This window comes from Ornithodoros turicata, chromosome 5 (assembly GCF_037126465.1).
Source record: "Ornithodoros turicata isolate Travis chromosome 5, ASM3712646v1, whole genome shotgun sequence".
NCBI classification, from domain to species: Eukaryota; Metazoa; Arthropoda; class Arachnida; order Ixodida; family Argasidae; genus Ornithodoros; species Ornithodoros turicata.
In genome coordinates, this window is record NC_088205.1 from 12,059,079 (window position 1) to 12,075,055 (window position 15,977).

At 46.6% G+C, this 15,977-nt stretch overlaps 1 protein-coding gene and 1 long non-coding RNA gene across 2 annotated transcripts in view; both read right to left on the bottom strand.

Moving 5' to 3' along the window:
• Positions 1 to 15,977, bottom strand: part of LOC135395204 (uncharacterized) — a 291,788-nt gene that overhangs the window by 120,244 nt on the left and 155,567 nt on the right. The gene's annotated exons all lie outside the window — the stretch shown is intronic.
• The window catches only part of LOC135394025 (uncharacterized), a 125,750-nt gene that overhangs the window by 51,083 nt on the left and 58,690 nt on the right, over positions 1 to 15,977 (bottom strand). The window contains exon 2 of the long non-coding RNA XR_010422748.1: positions 567 to 672. This is a non-coding gene — a long non-coding RNA (uncharacterized LOC135394025). The remainder of the gene's footprint in view (positions 1 to 566; positions 673 to 15,977) is intronic.

Consider the following 15,977-nt stretch of genomic DNA (forward strand, 5'->3'; position numbering starts at 1 on the left):
CGAACTGAGAAACTGATTCGACCGAAACGGTTGTGTTAATTATACGATGCGACACTTTATAATTGTATTACGGAAGTCTGTCGTGAGGTTTTTTTAATTTTTTCTTTCGCGCATCGCGAGAACACTGCTCAAACAGCATGTGACGCTTCAGCTCTTCTGTACATCTGGGACCATCGGTTACTTCGGGAAGTCGCGTAATGAAAGGATGAAGCATCGCATAAGGAGGAGGAAATTGGCGCTAATCGAGTGGCTTGCTCATTCTTGTTGCGCTGTGCGTCTCATTTGAATATCAGCAGTCTCTCCCGCTGTTGTCGGTAGCTAGCAGCTTCTAGCCGAGGGCAATGGGCATTAAATGCGAGTCTGAATTGAAAGCGACGAAGAAGAAAAAAAGATCGTCTAGCGTATTTGAGTAATTGCCGATTATAAGATGTGAGAGGAACGGTAGGAAACTTTCGAATAGTTTGTGGATTGAATCTTCGTGCTCTTCTAGAATACACTTCGCCAAACAAAATCAAAGAAGAAGAAGAACACAGAAAATGTAAAAGCGTAAGAACAAAGTGTCTTACCTTTTCCTCACATGACGCAGCTTGCGTTTAATGAAGAAACCAAATTGGATTGTCTCGGATGTATTTTGCGGACTCGTTCGCTCTGATGACCAGACGACCTTACTTTCTGAAACGAGTTACACAGGTATTCAGTCTTACATCTACAGTCATGCAGCCTTTGTGTCTACTGACCACAATTATTTATTAGGGTAATTATTAAAATAATGAAGGAAATGATATTATATAAGTGCGTTGGCGTACGGATGGTGGGACGAGAGTTTCAAGGTTCAAGGTAACCGCATACGATGGGGGACTTCGCAGTCAAACAGAACCAGAGAGTGTAGTATAGTGTAGTGTTGTTGTAGTGTTCACGATGCACACAGCAGGATACGAGAGGTGATAAACGCATGCAGCATAACTGAGATCATAAACTGAGAATAAAACTGGAAGTGAAAGCGTATAGGTGTCATGGTGATGTGACAAAGAAAAAAAAATGGGGAAGTGAGTTTCGATAAAGTCGAACTGCATGGCTACCCCAGTACGCTTACACACAGAAAGTACAAACAGATGATGAGATGATGATGGAGTTCAACGTGTAGTTCAAAAGTTTCGTCCAAGTGAGTGTAAAATGTCGGAATCGCTGGGGGCACACACAGCACACATTCAGCGAGTCATCGGACAGATGGGGGTAGTGTTCACAGGTGTGAACATAGTAAATCCGGGCAAGTTTCTGGTCGAGATGCTGCACTTCCCAACCGTCCCTACAAGCAGTCCACGCATATTCTTTTGAGATGATGGTATACCCCGTGATGAGGATACATGCGCCATGAATCACGTGCTAACTAAAAAGTAACCGTTCTTGCAAGGCCACTTCGCATCATTCCTGTGAGTATATCGTTTCACAAGCCACCGCTCTTCCTCCGAGTTTATATATTGACTAAGCTATAAAATAATGAAGGATGAAATATACCCTTCCGAATTATGCCAGGAAATAAACTCCGAAAACACAGAACCCTAACTACAACAACTATAACGGAGCCACGTTGTGATTTCCAAATTCTCAAATTCTACATATGACCGTGACTCAAATTCTACTTTTACCTGTACGTGTGAACCTCAGTACGCATGTATTATGTATGGCAACTATTTACGGAGTCTGCCCTCTGCCGGGCAGGTCTAAAACACGGGAAATGGTCCCTAGTTCGTATGTACTTCCCTCTCTCTCTGGTTGTGGATGAGGCTCGAAGGCGCACTATAAATTATTAAGGAGATGAATAAATAAGACGTCCACTGCAGCGAGGAACACATTTTGTCCAACTCTGTTACCTTGTAGAACAGGTAGCGTTGAAAAGGTAGAACATTTCTTTGCGCCACAACACCAAGAAAAACGTACCTGTTGAATTCTTAAACAAGTTCAATACGGGGGCGTCTGCCTCGAAAACTGTTCGAGAAACACTTTCTTAGATTATGCATAAGGAAGTAACCAAATGTATCTGCTACTTTAAAATGAAGACTTACTTAATGTCATCGTGCACAGCTAGCATAGCCGTTTCAGGGCTATGCATATAACATACAACATGTAACAAACTGCGGTATCGGAAGCCATTTGTTACATGTTGTCAGGAGGACGCGTTTTTAAACGTGTGTGGCGTAACCAATGTCATCTATGGGCGGGGTTGACGCTGACGCAGATAAGAAAGACGAGAAGAAAGTATAAAACACAAGTGGAGCCACGCGATAAGATAACACTCCCGGCTCGATAGGAAATAATTAAAAAAACAATTAATTGTGAATAGCAGGCTTCACAAGAACATTGATGATGGGGCTGTTCAGTTTGTTTATTTTATGACAAACAAAGAACAACAACATGCAACAACTGGGTCTGCACGGCAAGCCCCAAGACACCAAAGTTCCTGGACGCCTGAGATGTCTCTCTATGCCTGTTATGGACACTTTTCTCGAGAAGCTAAGAACCTTTGCGCACAAAACCCATCTGAACTCCGTCATGCGAGCGGACCCACGAGAGAATTTTTGTGTCAACGTCAGTTTCACGACTCGCTCCGAAAGGACCAACTGCAAACTTACGGTGCGAGCACAATGAAGTCTTCTGTCAATGATCGTCTAAGCAAGAGTGGGGCCGAGGGGCCGTTTTCCAAGGCAGAGCCAAGCACCCAGTCAGACTACCGTGATAGCGCTGTACGTACACAATGCGCTACTCCAAAGGGACTTGTGTTTGTGCTTGTTTGCCTGTCTCTGTCTGTTCTTGTATTTACATCTCTATGGCGGATAATGGGACGCCAGCCTCGTGTTTTCTTCAGGATAAGTCTGCTACTATGTTCCAATGGAACTCATGGGGTCTCCCATCCAAGGTGTCGGAGTTTCATCAATTTGCTTGGAAGTACACGTTTCCATTGATGTGCATCTCTGAATATGGGGTCACAGAGGACTTCCGCCTCTCCCATTATGTGACGTTTGTTTCTAAGCCGTCTGGTGCGAAAAGCCGAGCTGCTCTGTTCGTCCGCTCCGATATTGCTGCAACTCGCAGATACATCCAAGTGACTGGAATTGGCGAGTACGTTTGTTGTACCGTTCGCTTGGGCCGCTTGGACATCTCTATCATTTCGTTCTACCTCCCACCGGCAATTTCCTGCAACGTGGACAACCTTGAAGCACTTCTAAACAGCCTCCCTGCCCCGTACATACTTCACTGCGGCGACCTCAATGCGCACCATCCTATGTGGGAAAATGTTCGCTCTGACACGAGAAGTGCTCGTCTTGCTGCGCTATTCGACGACGACGACTCCCCAACATTAATCAAGTCAACCCGTGTGTCATCGTGTTTGGACCTTATAGTTGTCTCATCGTCGATAGCGCAGCGCATATCATGGCCGACTGGAGCGGACACCGCTGTCTCGAATATGGAGTGTTGTCAAGGGCCTATCTGCACCTGTCGTTCAGCGGAACCCTTTCAGGTCGTTGCCTGTGGCCACCGCGCTCTCGGAAGTCGAGATTGCGGATGAGTACTGTGTCCGCCCTACTGCAACGTCTGGGGCGGTTCTACCCTTGGCACGTGACAGCCCTGTAGCGCTCGTATCGTGGGAAGTTCCAGCGCTTGATGTCCCTTTTTCGCTGACAGAGGTAATGGCTGCCATCCGGAACTCCCCTGCTCACACTTCTCCTGAACACGACCAAATTACGTACAAGGCGCTTCAGAACCTTCCTCCGACTGCTATTGATATTCTTTTGTTCCCTGATAACGACAGTTGGCAGAGTGGCACTGTCCAAAGCGACTGGAAGCTGGCATTGGTTATTCCCATCTTAAAGCCCTGCAAGTCGCCACACAATCTGAACGCGTTCCGACCAATAGGCCTTACAAGTTGTGTTGGGAAAACAATGGAGCGGATGGTGCACTCACGGCTGAAGAGACGACTTCAGAAATTGCATGGATGGCCCCCCAGGGGGCGCAGTGTTGCGAATGCCCCACTGCACCTTGGGATTTAGTTTTCATGAGCCAGACAGAAGAAGAAGAGCGCAAACGGTTTCGGTTTCCCCTCCTTCCTTCGAGCAATAGGCAGGCAAGCACGAATGTAAACCATTTCCCACGACGCATTGCGCGATGCGCGTGACTTGGGCGAGGGAGGGCCCCCGTGCGGAGCACAAGGGCAATATCTGAAATCGCCTCGATTTTTCCCGGAAGTTATGGCTGGTTTTCGTCAAGGTCGGTCTGCGACGGACATCATCATCGACCTAGTGGCGGAGGTGCAACAGGCGAAGTCCGAAGGCAAGCTTACCGCCGCTGTCTTCCTTGACGTGAAGAAAGCTTACGACTGTTTTCTTTTTTACGACCGTTCTCTTCACAGCGCTGTTGTAGCATCACTTCAAGAAGCCGGCGTGGGAGGTCGCACGCTTCTCTGGGTTCAGGATTTCCTCACTGACAGACTACTTTTCGTGTACACTACTAAGGGTGATACCCTGTACAGCGTGGCGTCCCACAAGGGAGCCTTCTGAGTCCACTTTTATTTAACGTCGTCATGGCTTTACTCCCAGCACTGCTATGTAGCTATACCCGTATCACCATCAATGCCGACGATATCTACATATGGACTTCTGCTATCCGCCGGGATACTCTTCAGCGTCGTTTGCTGCACACTCTGGACACCACGGTCTCTTATCTCGCGGAAGGCGGTCTCTCCATTTCGCCAAGTAAGGCAACAGCGATGGCGTTTACGCGCCGCTGTTGGGTATTTGTGGAGGGTTCTCCTCTGCAGTTTGTCTCCCAGGTCCGCTATCTTGGAGTGATAATTGACCGCGGGCTCACGCGGCAAATTAGGCGCGGCAAATTGGGCACGGCAAATTAGGGCGATTGGTGCAACCACTAACAAGTCTGTCAATGTCATCTAGCATCTATGTGGATCGTCCTTGGACCCATCCAGTGCTGACCTCCGCCAGGTCCACTCTTCGTTGGTGCTCGGCACCTTAAGGTACAGTCTTCCAATGTTGCACCAGCTCGGTGTTTCTGGTGACAGGGCATTACTCGATGCTCAAGCTAGAAGCCTTCGCCTTTGCTTAGGTGTGCTTAAGACAACAGAGACCTTCTCCGTTTTGGCGGAGGCGCGAGAACCTCCAGCCCACATTCTGCGCGACAAAGAAACTCTTGGTGCTTACAGCCGCTTCGTCAGCCGACATACCCATCATTATCTACGAGATATCTGTGTGACTTCCTCGTTGTCCGCATTCTGTCGTGCTCCGCTTCGTCTAAACAGCTCCATCCCTCACAGTGCCACCTCTGCTGCGTACGCGCCACCGACGTGGACACTGAATCAGCCCATCGTACATGAGTCTGTCCCAGGCATTGCTAACGAAAACAGTATAACACCTGTCGCTGCATGTCAACTTACCCTGGACCACATTCATGCGTTCCATAGCCATAGAACGGAGGTGTACACTGACGGGTCAGTGCGGCAAGGTTCGTCGACGGCGGCGTACTATGTCCCTAGCGACGACTTCGAGCATGCGTCTCTGCTTCCCTATGAAACGTCATCTGTAGAAGCTGAGCTGTTTGCTATTCTTGCTGCCTTGAAACATATGTCTGCTTCTCCGCCTAGTGCCTGGACGGTACTCACGGACAGCAAAGCGGCAGCTATCCTGGTATATTACTCTGTCAATATGGTCTGCGACGTGCATTCCCTGACCGTCGTAATATACAAAGAGCTCCTGTCCTTGACACTGGGTTCAATGGGTTCCGAGCCATGTCGGCATACCCGGCAATACTCACGCGGACACCGCGAAGAAACGTGCCCATGTGTTAGAGCCGGTTGGTGGAATACACATCTCGACATCCGCCTGCCAACTGCAGCTACACCGCTTCCTTACTGTCAACACGAAGCTGTTTGTCAAGGACGCTAACAGGACCAACCCATTCTTGAGGTCCATTGACCCAACGATGGAGTACACTAACTGCAGTCGTGTCTCAAGGGGGGAAGAATCTGTCATACATCGGCACTCCGTCACTGCTGTTCAAAATGGACCAGCAAGCCACACCCTTATGCTCTACCTGCAACGTTGAGGTAGACATTCGACACCTTCTTCTCGACTGCCGCCGTTCCAAGTCCTTCCGCGACACGTTCAAGTCTCGCCTGACCAGCCTCGGATACTCCATCTCTCTCGAAACACTACTTGGCAGTGGTGTAACCGCGGCGCTTCTCCATTACCTGCGTGATACCGGTCTCCTCAGCAGCCAGTGACATCGTGTGTGGGACGGCGGAAGACCTCCGACCTCTGACCCCATATCGCCTTACCCTTACCCCAGGAATACGCACTAAGGAATTATTTAACAAGGAGTAGCAAGCCGTCCTTTCTGTCTGACTTTTCCTGACAAAATAAATAGATCCCCCCCCTCCCACTCTTCTGCTTCCTTCTAGTGGGTGAGCAAACCCTAAAAGGTTAGGTATAATATAAAGATGTATACCATGACACAGCATAAGTAGAAATTCGAGCGAGAAGAGATTTTAATTTAGCGACAATGAGAAAAAAAGCTGCTTGTCTTTAAGTTCTTAATTGGCACTATCGCTGAACGCTGATGAACTGTCTGGTTGTGAAACCTTCACATGATTCGCCGGGCTGATTACCCTCCATAAAGCAGGGTGGAAAATGCGTTATATAAGGCCAGAGTGAAAACATCCCGATTGCAATGTTAGAAGTGAAAACTTAATGAATTACGGATGGGTGGCTAAAAAGGAAAAAGGCTGAAAGAAAAGGCCAGTCCTAGTTAAACTTCAGTTTTTAAAAAAAATTTCGACAGGACATTTGCAAAAAATAGAAAAGCAGGAAAGAAGAGAGAGAAAAAAAGAAGAGATGAATGGTGTTTTCAAAAGATGTGGACCTGCGTCCTCTATGCAAGGGAAGCCGAAATGACTTTTCCGTGTTTTAATGGCTTTCAGGATGACGCGAGCTGTGGAATGAAGAATGTTTTGATGACGGATGTATCAAAGCAGGTCTAGCATGTCAAAGGCAGTCCGACATTGGCGTGGTCCTAGTTTCCTGTAACTAGTCCGTGAATTAACTTTGCCATCCACATTTTTTCTTCAACGAAAGAGGCCAATGAAATTTTGATTATTCATACCTATTGGGTTGCGTACTTTAATCTTCTTTCCGTCTACCTTTCACGCAGTGTGCCACATGCAGAGTGTATACAGTCACTAGGTGGGAGAACTATAGTGCGGGGAGAACCACATGTGGAGATTGTACCCTTTTATCGCCGACGCAGTATCCACCTTACACAACGGGTAAGAACACTCCCAAAGGAAGGACGCTTTTCGTTCATGCCATGCCTGCGAACAATCCTGACACTCTTGAAGAACGGAGGGCAACGGAGGGCTGTACAGTGCAACAGTGTGCTTACTGGAACCCGATTTGCCCCTCGCCCTGATCACGGTGAAGGAAACAGAAGGAGGCCATCCAGCGGCGTGAGCACTACACGGTCCCGTACAATGGCTCCCGTACAATGGCCAACCAATGGCTCATGGATTATGTATGCACGCAGCCCTGCTCTCACTGGCTGGAAGATAGCAATGTTCCTATCATCTGGGTCACGGGGAGCTAACTGACACCGACTGATTCAAATTTCGAAATTCATTTCAGAAATCAACAATGACAACGGCTTCCGCTCTGCACGCTACCGGCAGCGGCTCCAAGTAGAGTGGCCCAATCAGCAGTTCGGAACTAAAATACCGCTAGGTTGTTCCGTGAATATGTCTCGCATGGGACACTGAAACGACAGACATGGGTTTACATGCGTGCATTTTTTTTTTCACAGATGTATCACAATAATCTCTTAGAAGCTAATGTTACAATTAACACTGAGCGGTCAACAACAGAGCACAGACCCCGCAATGGTTAACACATCACATACAACAACATCTGTATACGCAAATTCAGAATTCAGACATCAGATAATGTATCTTTTTCCTGTTTTTTTTTTTTTCATCTGGGCAACCAACCAAGACGAAGCACTATCTCCATCAGTTATAACAGTTTTCACCACGTAAGGATTGCTTTAAATTTAGTTTTTTTCTCACGTACCGTTATAGAGTGGAAGCATTACAGGCACATGCGGTTAATATTGACACTGCTGATGCCCTTGTGCATGCATTGAATGAGCTGAGTTGAATGAGCGTGTCATGTTCCATTTTTCGTTGTGTTAATAACTTCTATGTGTTTTGTACATTCTTTTTGTCCACTCCTTCCTTGCCCCTTACTGGGGAGCCGACAGTATGTCTACGTAATAATAATAATGATGATGATAAATATGTGAACAAGCTGCACTACATTCACTTAACTCTTAAACACTAGCTTGTGTATCATTTGGCGATTGTAACAACTCACATCCAAAGACATCACCAATGTCAAATCTATACGAGTATCTCCAAGCGTAGTCGGCGGGGTCTCTACGTGTCTCAAACCGAACTCTCTATTTATATATTCGCCAATAACGATGCACCCTTGAATGCATCCTGCACTTTACTACATGTCATCTCAAATTATAGCCTGCAGTGACAGTTTTCGTGTCGCTCGGCTTTCCAGGATTACCCTGCTTGGGTGCACCCTACCCCAGTGCCGATTTTAAAGACGTATTCACGACCACACGTAGTGTTGTACTCGTGACTGATTAGGAGAGCCAATCTTCAATTTTTGAGCCCGCTATTTTCTCTAGCATTAATTTTGCCCAACAGAGTCTGCCCATTTTGCCCAACTGAGGGCTAGTTCTGAAACTCATAATTGCTTTTGCACTTAAGTGTAACGCTGCATCATTTTCTTACGTGTGATTTGAGTAACGTAATGTGTGTAATTCATTTATATACGACAATGTTCACGAACGATAACCTTCTATTGATTATTGGAATTTAGGAGGACGACGTAGGACATCAGCTAGTGCGTCTGCACTTTCCTTACGCGCGCAAGCATTGGGCAAGCGTCAATCAGCATTACATATCACTGTATTTAACATTCCAGCTGTTCGAAGACTGCTGCTCGCGGGTATGCTGCAAGGCAGGTCAAAAGTGCATGAAATTACAATTGAGGAAGAATTTTCATCGACACTATAGCGTCTTTCCCGTGTAGCTTCCTTCGTTGAGCACCTGCGATCGTCTTAAAGGGGCTATGAACTCTACCAAACTAGCCCGCCGACTGTGTCGGCTCCAAACGGCGATTTTAACTTGTTGGCTTGTGTGAAAGGGGTCTAGATGGCGGTACGTCTAGTCGCCCGTATCCGAAAAAAGTGCGTTGTTGCTTTAAAGCTGCACCCATTATGAAGGAGAAGTATTGAACAATAACTTGTAAATAGAATTACGAAGCGTAGAAGAACAAATATTACAGCTATTGCACCAGTAACTAAATAGCTGCAGATAGGAATTCTAACCTCCTTTAATGCGATCAAAATGAGTAGAGCAAAAGGGAGGAAAACACTGAATATGACGACATTTGAAAGAGTGACCTAACAGGAGACAGAAGAGAGAATTTCTCGCGGCACACGCCTCTTACAGTGCACTGTTCCTTTAACTCGGCATCCAACAAGCATACAAGGCACACCATCTCCATCCAGAGCAATCTGTCATTTCAAATCGGCTCGCGCGCACAATCGGCATAAGATGGCAAGGAAACCACGACGAGTTCTAACATGAAGAGCCACAAGAGACAGGACCGCGAATGATATCGCAATTTCCAAGCCCTCCGAGATTCTCGCGTCTTCCCACAGGCTGCATACCGACAGCCGGCTTTATTGCCGCTATCTCCAACGACGTCTTTCCCAACCTCGAGACAATTTCGAGAAAGAACCCCCGACTATTTGTCTTCGCACGAACGCAGTTGTCCCTGCTTGGTTCACGGTCCAACACGTTTTAGTTTCAATTTTGCTGTTGCGCGCAGGACGACGAAGCCAAGCCTTGTTACTGGCGGACATCTCTTTCCTCCAACAACAACTATAGGAACCATTCTGTAAGCGTGATTAACGACCTCATTGACTGATAGTTCATCAGACGGGATGACATGCGCAATATTGGTTCGAATCCGCCGTGATTGGATGAATCCAAGGACCTCATTCGTCAACATCAGAGAAACGAAAAAACAAAAACAAAAAAAAAAACATTGTAGAAGGCCTTTGACGAGATAGAGAATCCTGGGAGGACCTTCCAGGTGTGGTGGTGGCAACGTCCCGACTAACGTTCTGGGGTAATGTGCGTCCTTCCGACATATGTCTGATAGCCGTCTGAGGAAAACCCAGGAAAAACCCCAGACCCGACACCGGGATACGAAACCGGGCGCCTGACCTGGATGACATGTTAATTTTTCTCTCTTTCTATTGTATTAAACATATTCTCCCCCCCCCCCCCCCTTCTAGTAGAGTCAAAAACAATATCTTAAGCGAGAACCCACTTTCTGCCGCTCGTACTAAGTTCCTTTCAAACTCTAGTTCGGTTGGTGAAGAATACAATAAAATAAAACCTCTTTCCTGAACTTCAAAAGTTGAACTAGTATTCAAATACTACTCATAACCCATATTCTTTGGAAAATATGCGGATATGGCTACCAGAATGTGATCCGCATTCAGAGTAGGAGGTTTAATTTGCGTCTTAATTGCACCGCCACTATTCGGCGGTCGAGAAAGACATTGCGGGTAATGAACGAATATGAGACGCAATTTCAGCGAAGTTTTCGGCCGGTATATTTGCGGCAATATATGAGCGACTCCTATCTGGAAACATAGAAATTTATGCGGTTTGCAGACATGGCGATATCAGTTTCTGTCTAGACGGTTTCTGTTGCATTCTAAGTTTCTTACGCGGAATGTTTGTACGCTTAACAGGAACATAAAAATGTTCTTCGTAAAGTTCTCATTCCAAATCTCTTCGAGTGGCAGGGTAAAAGTAAAAGAATGAGTTAGACGCGTTGAAATTTCCCGAATGAATGACTCGTTCTGAGCGTTTTTATTCAGGTGAAGGCACGTCGTAACTGAATGTGGTGAGAAGAGTTGAGGTTTTACCGCGCATAAGGGACCACGACAAGCGCCAATACTTGCGTGCGATGCTTGTCTTTATTTAATACTTTGGTTTTTGCCAAGGTGCTCTAATTTTAAGTAGGTGCAGCAAAGAATAGGAAATTTACGAGCATTTAGGAGCTCCTAACAATCTTCCCATTATTGCTGTAGCATTTGCAAATCGTAGAACCATCACGAACGGCAGCGACACATAGATAGACAAAAGAAAACGATTTCGGTTTTTCTCCTGAAGCCATTATGCTTACAATGGTTACTATCCTAACCCCTGTCGACAAGCGAGGGCAGAAAACGGTACCCCGATTATGGTAGGTGTAATACTGTACGAAGACCGAGCGAAGTCAAAGAACAAACGTCTTTACTGGGCTGACGCCGGACGTAGACTAACTAACTATCCCAGTCGAACAGCTGATCCACGCAGCCGCGCGCGTCGCGTCTTCGTCAGTCTACTACACCCCTACTCTCATGTTGGGACGTACCAGGCTGGACGTTTGCGCACTCTTCAGGGGTATCGGGGTGCTTGTGGCGCGGCATGTTCCTGGACTTGTTCCGGCGTGGCCATCGTGACTGCTTCTGGCCACGGTAGCGGATCGCTGGTCGGAGATGGCACATGAACTTGGTCGGGTGGCTCTGTCGCTACTCGGATCTTCATGTGATCAGCGCGAACACTACGTAGGCGATTGTCAGCTGATCGAACTTCGTAAATACCTTTGCCAATTCTCCGAACTACGTTTCCCTTGATCCAGTGATGCTAGTCTAAAACGTCGGCAACCCATAGGGAGTCTCCGAGAGCAAAACTGCGTTGCCGCGAGCTACGGTCATAGTAGTTCTTCTGCCTGCTCCTTGCACCGCCCATGCGCGGTTCCAAACCCAATCGTGTTGGTTCGTTGTCCAGGTCAGGACGGAGGGGATCGAGGACTGACCTGAGCTGTCTGCCTTAAAGGAGCATACATGGAGACTTTCCCGTAGTTACGTGCGGAGTGATTCGATACTGTAGGAGGAAACTCTGTAAAGCCTCTTTCCGGCACTGGAACCGGACGTAGACTAACTAACTATCCCAGTCGAACAGCTGATCCACGCGTCTCGTCTTCGTCAGCCTACTACAGAAGGTAGTTGGGAAAAGACTCAATGTAGGGAAGCAGCAATAGTTCGAACCGAAGTACATCGTTTCCTGTTAGATATTTAGGCAGTTAGTGTACATAATGTCGACGGTTCTGTCATGTTTGAAATATTAGCGACTCCCAGCCCGTGGACTCTCCACACATACCGCATATTCCACACATGCTCCAGCTCCTAGGATGAAATACTCCATGCAGCTTTAACGGGAAACCGCAGCACTTCGTACGATGCAGCTCTCTTGCTATCAGACTATCCAAGCAGATAATTTCGGGACAGCTCATTTAATAGTGCAGCACAAATGAAGAAAAATATCGGTACCTGTGCGCTGTCTGTAGACGTATATGGAGCACGGTTAATCTCGCTTGGCCTAAGGAGAATATGAAATTAAGCGAATGTGTAACGATAGCTATAGAAATAAAGGCCTCCACGGGCCACGTGTATATCAAGAAAAATACTGGCATACGATGTGAGCGCAGCATAAAGGCGAGTTACAAATACGGTGTCAGAGATCTGTGTTAGCATAGGAGGAAGTGGGACGGGGTACATTATTCAAATGAGGAATACATGTGGAAGTTGTTCAGGAATGGGCAGGAACGGTTAATGCACGACGACGTTATGCATGAGCCTCATTAGAGGGGTTCGTGGGATGGCGTGGCGAACGCAGATTTATTTGGACTGTAAGTTTGGTACTGCTCAGTACCAAACTGTAAATTTGGTCACTGCGGTAAGGAAATCTACATTCAGGTACCCGGTGGCTGAGCTGGACATAACGTTATTTATCGCCATTTTTCTAAATTAGCGCGTTCCAAATATCACGTAACAGCGTGACGTTTGAATTTCTCAATAAATTTATTTATTTGTCAACTACTGTTAATTTGTTACTTTTTTTATAAATTAACAAATAAATTTGAATTTCTCGATAAACTTCACAATTGGCGTTCGTGCGGGAACTCGAGGCGCAGCACGGGGATGAAAGATGAAAGTCACTGAAAAGGTTAGCTATAGCTGTAGGACTCGAACCCACGTCTTCTGGATTGCCGGTCCACGGCTCTACCAATTGAGCTAAGCTAACACGCCTTCTCAGCGACTTCCAAGGGTACGTCATTTGAAGGGACAAACCAGCCACTCTCTCTCACTCATCCTCCTTTCACTCTTACATTATTGCTCACTCATACACACATTCGTACGACGGGATCGACGCAGGCGGCAACTGTTGAACATGAAAGAACTGAGTTCTGAGGCTGAAACAACATAGAAGGGACAAATACATACAAAGCCTCAATTTGCCTAAGAAATTAACGATGAAAGATGAAAGTCACTGAAAAGGTTAGCCAGTTGTAGGACTCGAACCCACACCTTCTGTCCAGGGCTCTATCAAAGGGCAAATTGAGGCTTTGTATGTATTTGTCCCTTCTATGTTGTTCCAGCCTCAGAACTCAGTTCTTTCATGTTCAACAGTTGCCGCCTGCGTCGATCGTACAAATGTGTGTATGAGTGAGCAATAATGTAAGAGTGAAAGGAGGATGAGTGAGAGAGAGTGGCTGGTTTGTCCCTTCAAATGACGTACCCTTGGAAGTCGCCGAGAAGGCGTGTTAGCTTAGCTCAATTGGTAGAGCGTGTTAGGCGTCTGGAGCGCGTGTAAACAAAGAGAAGTCCTTAGGCGTTTGGTGCGGCCACTGGGCGACAACACCTGGAGCTTTTTGCGGAATTCCGTGGCAGGAACAAAACCCTCGTTATCTTGGTGTCCCATTGCAAGAAACCAGGAACCCGAGTAGAATGTGGTCCCAGAGGCTCGACAACATAAGGAAACACGCTTTCATCTGGAGGAAGAAAGACCTTTCAATTTTTCAGCGAGCGACAGTATGCAACGTGTTTCTAGCTGCTAAACTGGTTTACCTTTTGCAAGTCTTGCAATGCCCGCGCAAAGTAGTGCACGCCTGTCACAGGATTTTTGCCACCACAATCTGGTGCTCTACATTTGAGAGGATGCGTCGCGACTATCTTTTTCGAAAACTTCGTGATGGAGGCCTCGGCCTACAGCACCTCTTTGTCAAACAACTGGTCATGAGACTCTGGTTCATTCGTGAGGAGCTGCGTCCAGTTCTCGAGGGAGTAAAACGCATCCTTACATATAATTACATCCCGGAGTTACACGTCACGTTCACAGAGGGAACGATGCGGTTAACAGGCTTTTTCAAGGAGGTCGTTGAGTGCATGCTGTTTTTGAAAGCCAGGTTTACCCTTGAATACCTCTTGTCTGTCAACAAGAAAACGCTGGCGGCCCACTTGATCGATACATTGTTCCCTGTGCCTGTCTATCGAGATATTCCACCCACTTGGCCAGGCAGGGATGTTTTGGTTCGAGTCCAAAGGATGCCAATCAAACCAAACATGAAGACATTCTTTTACAAACTTCATACGTCAACACTACCTGTCAAGGCATGGCTCGCGCAGAAGGGCATATACGTGCCCTGGTCGGCAGACTGCAGGTTCTGCAAAGTTCCTGAAACGCATGATCACCTTTTCTTAGACTGCACAGAAGCCCAGTTTTTCTGGGACGATCTCCAGTATAAAGTTTTCAAAACTCGACTTCGGCTTAACCCACACACCATACGGTTTCTCCCATTACACCCGAGGGAAACAGTCAGGTACGATATTGTCATGCTTATAGCCTTGTACTGTCTGTGGAAACTTCGTATGGCTGACAGGAACGAAGAACCGTTAATGCCTCCTATGAAGTACTTTAAGATAGAAATATCTCAACTTAACCTGTGCCTTATGCGATGTTTAGAGCTGCCAGATTGGTTAGAAACATTGTCTGATGCCCTTACGTACTTGTAAAATCGTATGTACAAATTCAAAAGGTCTTCAGTTTCCTCTTTAGACGTTTTGTAATGGACCACGGCGTTGCGACCGTGTGACGTACTTGTAGTTGTGTGCACTTGTGTGTTTTGTTAATAAAAGGTGGAAAAGAAAAAAAAAATTAGCTTAGCTCAATTGGTAGAGCCCTGGACCGGCAATCCAGAAGATGTGGGTTCGAGTCCTACAGCTGGCTAACCTTTTCAGTGACTTTCATCTTTCATGGTTAATTTCTTGGGCAAATAGAGGCTTTGTATGTATTTGTCCCTTCTATGTTGTTCCAGCCTCAGAACTCAGTTCTTTCATGTTCAGCAGCACGGGGAAGTGATGAATCTATCACGCGTTATGGAATAACGAAAACTCCAGCATCGGACAGTGATGTCCGTGAATACCAGTGCGCAGCTTAGCATCACGTGAAGTGACACCTGTTCTACAGGACGGCACCCGTCTAACCGCTATTATAACTTTCGCTACGATGCTCAAACACTTTGAAATCTACCGCGACTGAATCTCCTTCAGAGCTCCACATGTAGACACAATGTTCCATCTGCATTGAGTGTAATTGCTGAACACCGCATGCGGGCACGGCGCTATCCTGTACATCTTGCAGAAAGTGTGAAATTGGCGAAGCAAAATTATGTGAGATTATATGCCATATGATGTTGCACATCGCGATAAAATTTCTTAGAATCACATCTGAATATCGGTGCACAAAGCTAGATATATGTAGCGATGGGAAAACACACAAGTGCACCTTGGTTGCACCACACGGGATGATGCCACAGATGCGAGGGTATTAATAGTATATTGATATCAGCTTATGCACGACGAAAAAACGAAAAACAACTTCACGGCGACTCTGGTGTACCCAAGTGCAGAATCTTCTCAGCTCTCGTGTCGTGTCA